The sequence below is a fragment of the Zophobas morio genome, unplaced genomic scaffold (assembly GCF_036711695.1).
Source record: "Zophobas morio isolate AGI-343-1 ecotype UQ-CSIRO unplaced genomic scaffold, CSIRO_AGI_Zmor_V1 ptg000002l, whole genome shotgun sequence".
NCBI lineage: Eukaryota > Metazoa > Arthropoda > Insecta > Coleoptera > Tenebrionidae > Zophobas > Zophobas morio.
In genome coordinates, this window is record NW_026972107.1 from 27,829,402 (window position 1) to 27,841,512 (window position 12,111).

Sequence of the window (12,111 nt, forward strand, 5' to 3'; positions counted from 1 at the left end):
AATATTAAGAGTGAAATAAAAATTTTGCAATTCACTTGTGGATAACAACTTATTCGTCAGACTTGTTAAGGATTTAATAAACGCAGTTTAAAACGTCAAAATTGAATAAAATCTTTTGCTTGAATATATTAATAATTTATAAGAAAGAAAAAAATGGCCAATGACACTAGTACATGCTACCCATTTTTATTTTTGTGTACAATTATTATTAGTATTATATGAATCACATACGAATGCTACGAAATATTTAAATCTTCGTGTTTCCCGGGAACGGGCTCCCAAGGTCACACCCGTTCCGCAAATATTGCTGAAGTTTCGTTACTGATCTACTGTGTCAATGTCGAATGCAAACGCGCCATCCATACCTCCACATCAATGAGTCAATCAAAATATCTAACCTACAATTTCATACGATATTCGAACTTGACAACTCGCAGTACAGAACAGACTCGCAGTGTGAAGCTTTGACTATAATTTATATAATATAATCAAAGGTGTGAAGTGCCAAGTGCCAACTGTCAAAGGGAATTCAATAGCAGCATTCAAAAGTCCCTAGATTTTAACATAATTTTGACATAATTCGTGCACAAAGTTGAACTTGTTTCAACTTTGTGTACGCACACAAGGATTACATAAAACGTTCATAAGCATAAGAATTACGTTCGTCCACTGTGAACAGGGGTACACGTTTTCCATCGTTTCAACTTTATGTATTTATGTAAGCTTTATGTACTTGTTATGCCTTATGTCCATTGTGAATGGGCAGTTACTTCTAGAGAGACAGAATGTGGTGAATAGAATCAAGACGTTAACATTTACTTTTCCTAATTCGGAAAATTATTTAAAAAGAAAATGGTTGGCTGCACTAAAGAGAATGATTTTTGAAACTTCTGCTAACCAAAGCGTATGTTCTACATTGGTCTACAGTTATTGTAGTTGATGATAATTATTAAAATACAGATCATCAGTTAATGCATATTATCTTTCACTGTGCGAATTCTATTTTAGCGAAGCAGACATTGAAACAAGCTATTTTCATGAGAGGTCTGGACAGCTTCTTTAGTTCATCCACAATCGAAGCAGGGTGAAAATAGCTGTTACATACAGAATCAGTTTATAGAAGCGAAACTACTAAATTTGGTAAAACTTTACAAAAGGCACTTCTCGATTTCGCACAAACTGTTTGTAGGTTTGGCAAAATTTGTACACGGAAACTACCATAAATAACGTGGGAATAGCATCACGTTTCAGCAATTTTCTTCCTGATTCAGATGCTTTAAAACATGATTTCAGGAAATGTAAACTGCAAACAACCGTTTTGTCCGATAATCTTGGGCACTCATCTACAATTTTTCGTATTCAGAAGTGTCTTTTTTAATAAAATATGTCAAACTTTATGCAAACAAAAATAGGTACTTAATAAAAATATTTATTGAAGATTTACCGGTATTAGGATATATTTTTCCCAACCATACTTGTCTTAGCTTAAAATTAGAGGGAAACTCATGAAAGGATCTTGAAGGATCTGTGGAGAAACACGACGGAACACAACAAAACGAATAAGGCATTTTAAAATGCGAAACACAACACAAAGCACTAAAACAAACGTAAACAAAAACAAAACGAAACGGCGATTGTAAATCTCGGATCTATTTAAGCCACAAATAAACTAAAACAGATTAGACACAAGAGACACGTTGAGGAATGACAAATACTCCTGTCACAATTTTTGAAAATTATCTAGTAGTAGGCAGGTGTCTTTTTTGGCGTTTAACGGGTAAGTGGCTCTACGCGGAGAACACGAAAACTAGACGATTGAGCAGGCCGTAGTTAATAGAGAAGGTCGTGCTCTAGTAAACATTTTGTGTCACTTACTGTCATTCGTTTTTTTCAAAATTCAAAGTACAGGAAATATTACCACAAACAAAAGAGAATGGACAAAAATAGAATAAAACTGACAAGAATTAAGTAAATTATTTATACTTTTAAAATTTTTCTGCTTTGAGGTTTGTGATCTAAAATTAGTTTTCTTTTTAATGAATCCGTCTTTTCTAGGCAAATGTTCGACAGAACTGGTTTTGCGATTATTGTCAAAACCATAATGCAGATCTCATTTTGGTGCTGCCTACAAACCAATAAAGAATTCTTTTGTAAAGTGGGCTGTAAAATCTTGATCAGTTGACCGCATGTTTTTTCTTTTTTTAAATAAGGTAAAATGTCCTGTATTACATCGGCGATTCTTTTTACAAGCCCCACAAAAAGTTCATTCGGATACACTAATCCACCATGACCCTGAAGAGTTATTAATTTCAGGAGAGGTCCAGGCATTGTAGTTGACACTAATGGAGCAATGCAATCATCACATTGATATATTTTTTGTAATTTCATTATTATGTATCCGGATAAAAAGGCTACTGATGCAGAATAGAGATTCATTTCAGGTATTTTATTTCTTTGTAAGGAATGGATTTTAAAGCGTAAATTCATCAACTGTTGATTTTTGATGGGAGAGTTCATTGCGGCTAATGTGACTTAAAGTTCTTACAGTGTTGGCAGATGACGAAGATTTTAGAATTCCAGTTCTTAGAATTTGACGTAAGGCATATTCAGCTGCACGAGCGTCAGTAGCATCATTTGAGCCTCCTTTTAAACGAATATGCGAAAATGTCGCTTCCACAGCATCTGAACTAAATGAGCGAGTTAACACATAATAAAATCCAGCTTGTGTCAGAAGAAATTGGACACATAAAAATGTACTCTTTGCAATAAATTTTAGAGCATGTGCTGTTTCGCTGCTTAAACATTTATATCCTGTGCTGGCTGAAGTGGACTGGATATCATCTATGTAATTTTGGAAAGTAGTATTCAACCAATGGAGGCGTTGATCTGAAATGTTTACATATGGGGCAACGTTGCTATCTAGTGCATGAATGTAATGTCTTCTACTTGAGATGTTATGGACTTGAAAAAAAATGGAACATATTTTCCATATACAAAATTACATTACAAAACTATCAACAAAGTCTTCATATTTCTCTTCTTTTAATAATTTTAGTGCTGAGGTAACCGTTGGGGAAAATATCTGCACAGCCCGCAAAACATTCATTTTTCAAGATTTGAAGGATATAAATGCTTTTTTGTAAGATATCTGACGGGTTTCAAAGGCCATCCTCTTTGCAAACCGTATAAGGCCTTTAAATAGGACGAGGAGATAACACCGGTTGTCGAATTCATATTATGACTTAAAAAAAGGTTCCTGGCATTTTTAATGGCATGGCAATAGTCAAACGATAAAAATATGGGCATAGGAAGATATGGGTGATTAAAATAATTTTCCAGAGTTCCTCCACACAAGTTCTTGAACAAAGCCACATTGGACGGATGGTTATCTGTTACAATGCGTAACACCATAAAACCACAATCTGTGAGAAGTTTAATAACTTGCAAAGTTAAAGAATGAAAATCAGAGGCCGGCATTGAAGAATGGAAAAAGTACCCAGCTACAATAGTAAAGGATGCTGACAGACCATTTTCTACAAAACACGCCATTTTATTTGCAACTTTGGGATGTTCTGTGATAGAATTGGAGTTAATGGTTTCAAGACCATAAATATAATCTTCTGTTCTACTGTAATACATTTTTTATTTTATTGACATGTCGTCAATAATTAACGAACATAATCTTTGAACGGGGTGCTTCAAATTCGCTACTTCTGCGCACAAACGTTCCTTGATTAAATTATTTTGTCCATTAAAATTACCAAGGTGTCTAACTATCGTCGATCTGGATGGTAATTTAACTAAATTTTTATGGCAAAAATCATAACCCTTGGGTGAACAATATCTCCACACCGTACAGAGACGAACAGACAATTCGGACCATCTAGGAGATTTCTTGTTATAGTTATGAAGATCTAGTAAAAATATGGCTTTTTCATCTGAATTCTCAGCATCAGTGTAAATTTTTTCGAGTGCTTCAATGCTTTGTGAATGTTTTTTCAACTTGTTTTCAAAGTTTTTAAGTTTTGCAGCACAGCGGGCATGCGATCTCTTTTCATTTTGCAGTTCCAAAGTTAAGGTGTTATATTTTTCTCGTAAATCTGCAATTTCATCAGAAGATTCTGCTGATGGTGGAAGTTCACAAACGATTTCACAATTTTCTACAGGGTAGGGGGCATTGGATTCAAGGTTGGATGTGCGGGAAGAGGATCGGGCAGGATCCATATACTTTAACAAAAATATTTATTTAACAGTTATGTCAATCAATTTAAATAAAAAATAAAGTAGGTGTGCTTACAACTATGGTAGGTACAGATCCTATTATTAAACGCTCTCCTCCAAGAACTTTTTTAAAACATTTTTCTTCGAAATGTTTTCTGCAAATTACAGTGTAGTCTGTAATTTGGAATGAATCTACAAATAAAAAAGGGGATATTTATGTCTTAAAATTAATTTTATATAGATGAAACACTCACCATAATGCTTTTCAAAAAACTCTAGCCATTGAATTCTAATTTGTGAATTTTGTGGTATTTCACACAGTGGTAATATTTTATTCTTACAAAGAGCACAGCATCTACCCATTGTTACAAATAAAAATAATATATAAGTTCAATAATAAACGGAACAATGATTAAAAAAACCCACAAGGAACCGAACAACAAAACACAACTGAATATAATAAAATTAATTAATCAAAAACGAGAAAATGGAGAATAATAATAAATAACCGAACCAAGAAACGAGAAATTATTAATAAGCGACAAAGAATTAGGTTTCGAAAATTAATTGACAGTATGACTTTTATAAATCTGTTTTATTTTCACTAATAATAGGAGTAATAGACAACAATCATTAACAATAGTAAAAAAAAATCGTGGGAGTCAAAACCCTTCGCATTTGAGTTGGGAAGTTACGGTTTTATACTGGTTTTTATGACTGGGGATAGAGGACACCACTTTCTAAACTCCAAGGCTTGCTTCGTGAAAACCTCATTTTTTGGGGAGTGACTTGGCCTTATCACGCGCCAAGTGTGATGGATTCAGTTGGCCTTGATAAGGAGTTCATGATTCACTAGTGAAATTAAAGCGTTTGAATTCACTAGTAGAATCAAAGCGTTCAGTGAATTAAAAAATTTCAATTAAGAACAGATTTTTATTTCTTCTCCAAAAATATTAACATTGAATTAGTCTTTGTCAAAATTACTTTTTGCAGTAAATATTCATCATCAGAAGCATTATCTAAAAACCTTTCCATTTCTTCGAGCGTGAACACTTTGGATTTCTTTGGTCTGTGCCCTACAGACTGTTGTTTTAGGAAAGCTGACACTTGATGAAATCTATAATAATGAATATTTTAAACCTTATATTAATCATTGCGATGTCACAAACCTGCTTATATCAATATTTTCCTTCACAGATAACATCTTCTTCAGTTGGGAATAATACGACCATAGTGATGAAGATTTAGCATTTTTTGACCGTTCCGAAATATAAGCCAAAATTATTCTTTCATCTGCTCCTTTTGCATGCTTTCGTTTCCTCCATTCACAAAAATTCGTATACTCTTTTTCATTTGAATGCTTGGATTTTGCTGGCACCACCTTATTGATAGCTTCCAAAACTTCTTCTAGGACTGCTGAGGGTACAAACACTTCGTTTTCGTCTTTATCTTCCAAAATTCCAGACATTTTTGTCTAGGAAAACACAAATGCCGCCAGTGTCACAAATTTAGAAAAATGTAAACAACTGGTTGTTAAGCTGGTTGTCACGAAAATTAGTTTCGCAGTTTACACGATTTCTCGATTCGAATTTTTATTTATTGAAATTTTATTAATAAAATTCGTCAAAATGGAATAAAAACATATACACACCGCGTGAATCAAACATATTTATTCACTCGAAGAAATGATCTCACTCGCACTGCGTGCTCGTGATATCAACATCTTCTCGTGAATAAACGTATGTTTGATTCACTTGGTGTATAATATTTATTATTCCATTTTGACGAATTTTATTAATAAAATTTCAATAAATAAAAATTCGAATCGAGAAATCGTGTAAACTGCGAAACTAATTTTCGTGACAACCAGCTTAACAACCAGTTGTTTACATTTTTCTAAATTTGTGACACTTGCGGCATTTGTGTTTTCCTAGACAAAAATGTCTGGAATTTTGGAAGATAAAGACGAAAACGAAGTGTTTGTACCCTCAGCAGTCCTAGACGAAGCTTTGGAAGCTATCAATAAGGTGGTGCCAGCAAAATCCAAGCATTCATATGAAAAAGAGTATACGAATTTTTGTGAATGGAGGAAACGAAAGCATGCAAAAGGAGTAGATGAAAGAATAATTTTGGCTTATATTTCGGAACGGTCAAAAAATGCTAAATCTTCATCACTATGGTCGTATTATTCCCAACTGAAGAAGATGTTATCTGTGAAGGAAAATATTGATATAAGCAGGTTTGTGACATCGCAATGATTAATGTAAGATTTAAAATATTCATTATTATAGATTTCATCAAGTGTCAGCTTTCCTAAAACAACAGTCTGTAGGGCACAGACCAAAGAAATCCAAAGTGTTCACGCTCGAAGAAATGGAAAGGTTTTTAGATAATGCTTCTGATGATGAATATTTACTGCAAAAAGTAATTTTGACAAAGACTAATTCAATGTCAATATTTTTGGAGAAGAAATAAAAATCTGCTCTTAATTGAAATTTTTTAATTCACTGAACGCTTTGATTCTACTAGTGAATTCACACGCTTTGATTTCACTAGTGAATCATGAACTCCTTATGAAGGTTATAGTCTAAGAGCCAGTGGCCGGCTACCTGTATGTAATTGACCAGACCTCGAATTTTGTACAGAGAGTCTCCTCGATCCAACATACAAGGACTGACGACTCACTAAGCCCAACGCGGCTGGCGTAGCTGGAGCTCAGGTACGCCAGGTATCAAAAAATGACTAATTTTAAATGCATTTGACCATGTCTGCCATTTGGAAATTTTAAAATATATGTTTATTTTTATTAAAAAATAACCATGGGAGACCATTATCACGCGTCTAACATCGTGGCAGACAATTTTGAAAGTGCCAAAAAATATAAAATTTTCAAACTAATTTTGACCAAGTCTGCCATTAATCTATTTTGTTGATTGTAGTCTTAAAATATTATATTTATCACGGCAGACGTTTTTATTGAGTACCTATACACTTCAGCAGATAACAAAATCTTAACTACTACCTGAGCAGATATATAAAAATGACGCATTATATATTACATTTATTTCATCTGCTTGAAATTAAATTTATTGTTGTTTTTAAAAATTGATATTTGATTGTATAATATCATTAACAGTTCAATAAGAATGACAGTTTCGAAAGTTCAAATGTATCAGTTGATTACCGACAAATGATACATACCATTTCATCACTACACCAATGTTTAATAAAGAAATCAATGACAGCTTCTTTAAATTTCGTATTTTTTATCTCTTTTGTAAAATCTGATGGTCGTACCTGGCCAGGCCCAGAAGTTGTGAAATCAATTAACGATGCTTCATGTCGTAGACTTCTTTCATTTTCTTTTATAGATGGATGCAAATATTGGTCGAAAATTACGTCGATTCTTCGTGCTAGATATTTTGTTATCATCTGCAAAAATTTTTTGGAAATATTTCATAATATTTGGTTTTTTGACAATTTTACAAATACTACCATCTAATGACATAAAGCTAGAGGTGCAGGAGTTATCGGATACGATATGTGAATTCCTACAGAAATATCAATTTTTAAAAACAACAATAAATTTAATTACAAGCAGATGAAATAAATGTAAGATATAATGCGTCAATGATTTTGTTATCTGCTGAAGTGTATACTTTAAGATTAAACGACTTACCTTAAGGAAGTTCAATCGTAATTATATGAGTAGTTACGTCGTAGTAGACCACTTTGTAGTTACGCCACTGGCGGGTGTTAGTGCACTAGTTGACAGCTCAGAACAAAATTCCCTATACGGACTCGGCCTGGTACCGCCATCAACGTTTTCGAAATACGTGAAAATGTATAGATCGCTTAACGGGGTAAGCCCAACATTGACGGGTCGGGAGGGTTTGGTCTACTACGACGTAACTACTCATATAATTACGATTGAACTTCCTTAAGGTAAGTCGTTTAATCTTAAATTATATTTCGTAGCTACGTCTTGTAGACCACTTTGTAGATGTTTAAAGACGGAGGCGATCTATGCGTTAGGTGAGAGAAGAGTACTATCGTGGATGTATTAAGGAGTTTTTTTACCTAAACTCAAATCCATACGGTTGTAACCACTCCCTAGTGTAAATTTTAAAAAATTATTCAGTGTAAATCTGTCTTTTGGTAACCTGGTGACATATCTGGTGACCTGTCAATATAATGTCAGTTCATTCCTGTATTCGCGACATATGATTACGTTCGACTTCACTGCAATTCTTGCACTCCAGCACAGGTTATTTCATAATTATCATTGTAACTTGTCGCAATATTGTAAAAATTGATAAACAATTTTCAGTAAAAACAGGATAACCTGAGTCTTCATGGTAATTATGATACAAAAGCAACGAAAAATAGAAACGTGCTTTATTTTTCATCTGTAGAAAGAAGAATGCCACCTGCTGTAATTTAGACTTGCTGTCGATACGTTTACGAATTACGCTAAAATGAACCCAAAAATATTGTGGTCACGAATGAAATCAAATATTGGATTGGTAAAAAAACAAGGTGAATTGATTTATTTATTGTTGCTGCTTCATAAAAATTACTTTACAGATGGGGAATAACTGAGATATTCAGAATTTGTTTAAATTATTGTACATGAGTATACGTAATAATTATATGTGTGGCTAACTATGATATGATATGACTCGAAGGACCAGCTCTCTCGACTGAAATGATCAATCTCGCGAGCAACACCAAAATTGTCTATAATGGGTAGATCACCTTAATTAGCCGCAACGGATGACCAATTTTTCATCAAAAAAAAATGGGACACCAACAAGTCTTTAATGTTATGTTTAATAACTCTAGTATTTGGTACTACTTATTATTTACAAGATGTAACTTCACAAAATTCAGAGGCTAAAATAATCAGTATGTTGAAAATAATTTGACGGCTTATTTAAACTTACTGTTACAGGAGTGGTTAGAAACATTGGGAACACATAGACCAAATAGCCAAAAAGCAATTATTTTTCTGTTGTTAACTTTCTTAAATCTGAATCCCATGGATTTTAATACTCGATGTAAAGTATTTAAACTTGCTGTATATTCTGGATGTTCTTTCGCAAAAATAAACAAATCCTGAAGAGTAAAAAACTCATTTTTTTTTTTGTTTTGGTGAAATATACAGTAGGTTAGATCTTCTTTAAATTCCAAATTTGAATACCACTGCGATTTTTGTTTTGGTTTCCACTTGCTTCTTGTAACGGTTCTCCAGACTGGTGTTGGGTTATAATTTTGTGGGCCTGACATCGGGAACACTATGGAAAGGATAGGAATTAATGATAAGTTTACAGGGAAAGTATGCAGTGCTTGAATTTAATGAGGGACATTTAGTTGTATTGTGTAGGATATAAAGAGTGGGTACAAAACCTGAAAAGACAATGTTGTACTAAAAAGTGATATACACTTTCAACTTGAGGTAGTTAAAACTAAAAGTCCCTCGACAGACCACCATGTTGTAATAACATAAAAAAAGTTCCGAATGTCGATACGTTACTCTCATAGTATAGTACTCTCTTTCCATGGTATAAGAATAACTACATACTGAAAAGATTTTTACAAGCTTGAATTCAAGTTCTCGGGAGGATGCTTGGGGATAAGCAAGTTTCAATTCATTGTGGCAGTTGGCAAGTGCCATTTTCATCTGCTTATTTATCACAATATGCCATGTTGGTACCATTTTTCAATGATTTGGTTATAACAAACTGTGATATATTTAAATAAAACTCTCTCGTGCGTAATTGTCAAATTTTGACACATGCGCCGTTACCAATCTGTTCATGTGAAAAACACCATTGGCTGTAATGCCAGCCTTACAATTTAACGAGTGGTTACAATCTTATGGATTTAACTGTAATTTATTTGTGTAGCAAAACAGATGTATGAATGACAAGGAATAATTAACAATTTTATCTACGTTAAGTTTTCGCTGTCGGAAAACGGTTTTAACACAGTTTCGGCAAAAGTGTGTGTGTTTGAAAGAGGGTGTGATAACCCAAACTTCCCGCCTTAAAAATTGACCTTGAAACAGTTTGAAAGGCCCGCGAAAAATTTAAAAATTCAAAGTTTGGCCTTGGCTGTGATCGTCTAACAAATGAGAACCTACGTTGTGTGTTTTTTTTTTTTTGTTTTGAAAAATGGCGGGAAGAAGTTCTTTCATACAAGTGCATACACTGTCGAGAGCGCAAGAAATAATAGACAAAATTAGGAGCCTTCCTAAGGAGGAAAAAGAAACGAAGAACGACAGACGCTCGATTTGCCCTTCTGGCGAGTCCGCAGGGCCAAGGTGTCATCGGTCTTCATTCCCCAAAACCCCCTGGGGTTTTATTCACCGACATATTACATGTCAAACACCCTAAGATATGTGAAAGAAAAACACTCGCGAATTGACAGACATACACATATGAAAACCGAACGAACACAAGACCTACACATATGTAAATTGGATGGCAGAACCCGAATCATTATGAGAGTGTGGCGATCGAACAAAATATAGAGCAAAATATATCAATTTCATTTACGAGCACAGCAAAATACCCAGAGGGGGCGTTGTAGCGCAAGTGGAGGTTGGGACTCCTGATCATCACTGTTCTCCCTCACGACGGTGATTCTATCTACACCAAGGCCTGCTCACACGCACATCTCCATTACGAACGTGCCCTGCGAAACGAGGCGGTTACGATCGCAGATCCGTAGTGGGGTCCCGGCTATCACGAAACCGGCAGCGTTAAAAACCCGCGACCGCCCCCTGAAGCTATACAAAACCCGCGGACTTGTGCAGGTGACGCGATTAATCCCGTCAGTTTGAGAAGAAGTCGCGCGCCCCACGTACACTACGAGTTATGTGTTATTTACCTTCAATTTCATTTAAATGTTCAAACTCTATGACTCTAACATTAAATGACAACCGAACAAGCGTTAAAGTTTCAACAAAGAGCAATAAACCACATTTAAATTCGCCACACACTCTTACGAAAATTCAACAACAAATAATTCTTAATTGAGATCAAATTTGGACATCCGATAATTTATATGAGAGAAACATTCATCAACAAACCATTTACATGATCAAAACTTAGCAAAGATTTATAAAACAAAGATCTGGTGTGAAATAAGCTTGTACAAATTAAATATCATGTTAGGTCAAAATTGCAGAGCATGGAAATTTACGTTCAATTCAAATTATACAACAAGGAAAATTACTGAAACTGAAATTGTGAGACAAAGACAAATTGCATGAGGTGAAAGATTGTAAAGTTAACAGATTTACATGTGATTAATATTAATTCGTGTCCAGTCAAGTTATTGGTTAAAATTCAAACGTGAAATTATTTAGCTGCATTGTGGGCCATTATTACACATACATTTCCCCCAAACAAAACACATAAACAAACATGGCAGACAATCTGCAGTTGCAAAATGGCGTTGGACGAATTCGTCATTCCAAATAATAGGCGTCGAAAATATGCGATGCAAAAATACGATGAATCCTGTGGCGTTGTATAAACGATGGGCTAAATAAAAGGAATAAAGGCACGTCCCCCCATGACCCACAATGTTTGTTAATTTGTGCAATAGGTTCAGTTAAAACATGTGCTCGGTTAAAAGAAACAAATGGACGCTTCAAAATGGCCGCTGCCTGAACAAAGAACGGTGAAAATAACAATTCGTTTGCCGCCATCCAAAATACAGATTTCACAAATATAGCTAAATAAAGCATGGCCCGAAATAAAAATCACTTCCTGTAAAGCCCTACTGCGATGGATTTTAAATGAAAGATAAAAAAACGAGATTAGTGGAAAAACAAGCGCACGCGTCGCTGCGTCACGAGGTCAGAAGTATCGTCGGGAC

General features: G+C 34.5%; 2 long non-coding RNA genes across 3 annotated transcripts; both read left to right on the forward strand.

Moving 5' to 3' along the window:
- The first annotated feature begins 371 nt into the window (after window positions 1-371).
- LOC135132556 (uncharacterized) lies at window positions 372-3,575 on the forward strand. Its single transcript, XR_010281049.1, has 4 exons — window positions 372-718; window positions 767-904; window positions 1,009-2,006; window positions 2,056-3,575. It is a non-coding gene; the product is annotated as an uncharacterized LOC135132556 (long non-coding RNA).
- Window positions 3,576-8,388: 4,813 nt separating this feature from the next.
- On the forward strand, window positions 8,389-9,335 carry LOC135122918 (uncharacterized). 2 transcript variants are annotated; one of them, XR_010279489.1, is made up of 3 exons: window positions 8,389-8,579; window positions 8,637-8,760; window positions 8,809-9,335. It is a non-coding gene; the product is annotated as an uncharacterized LOC135122918 (long non-coding RNA). The 2 variants fall into 2 exon arrangements; XR_010279488.1 differs by having other exon boundaries at window positions 8,389-8,488; window positions 8,552-8,760.
- Window positions 9,336-12,111: the final 2,776 nt, after the last annotated feature.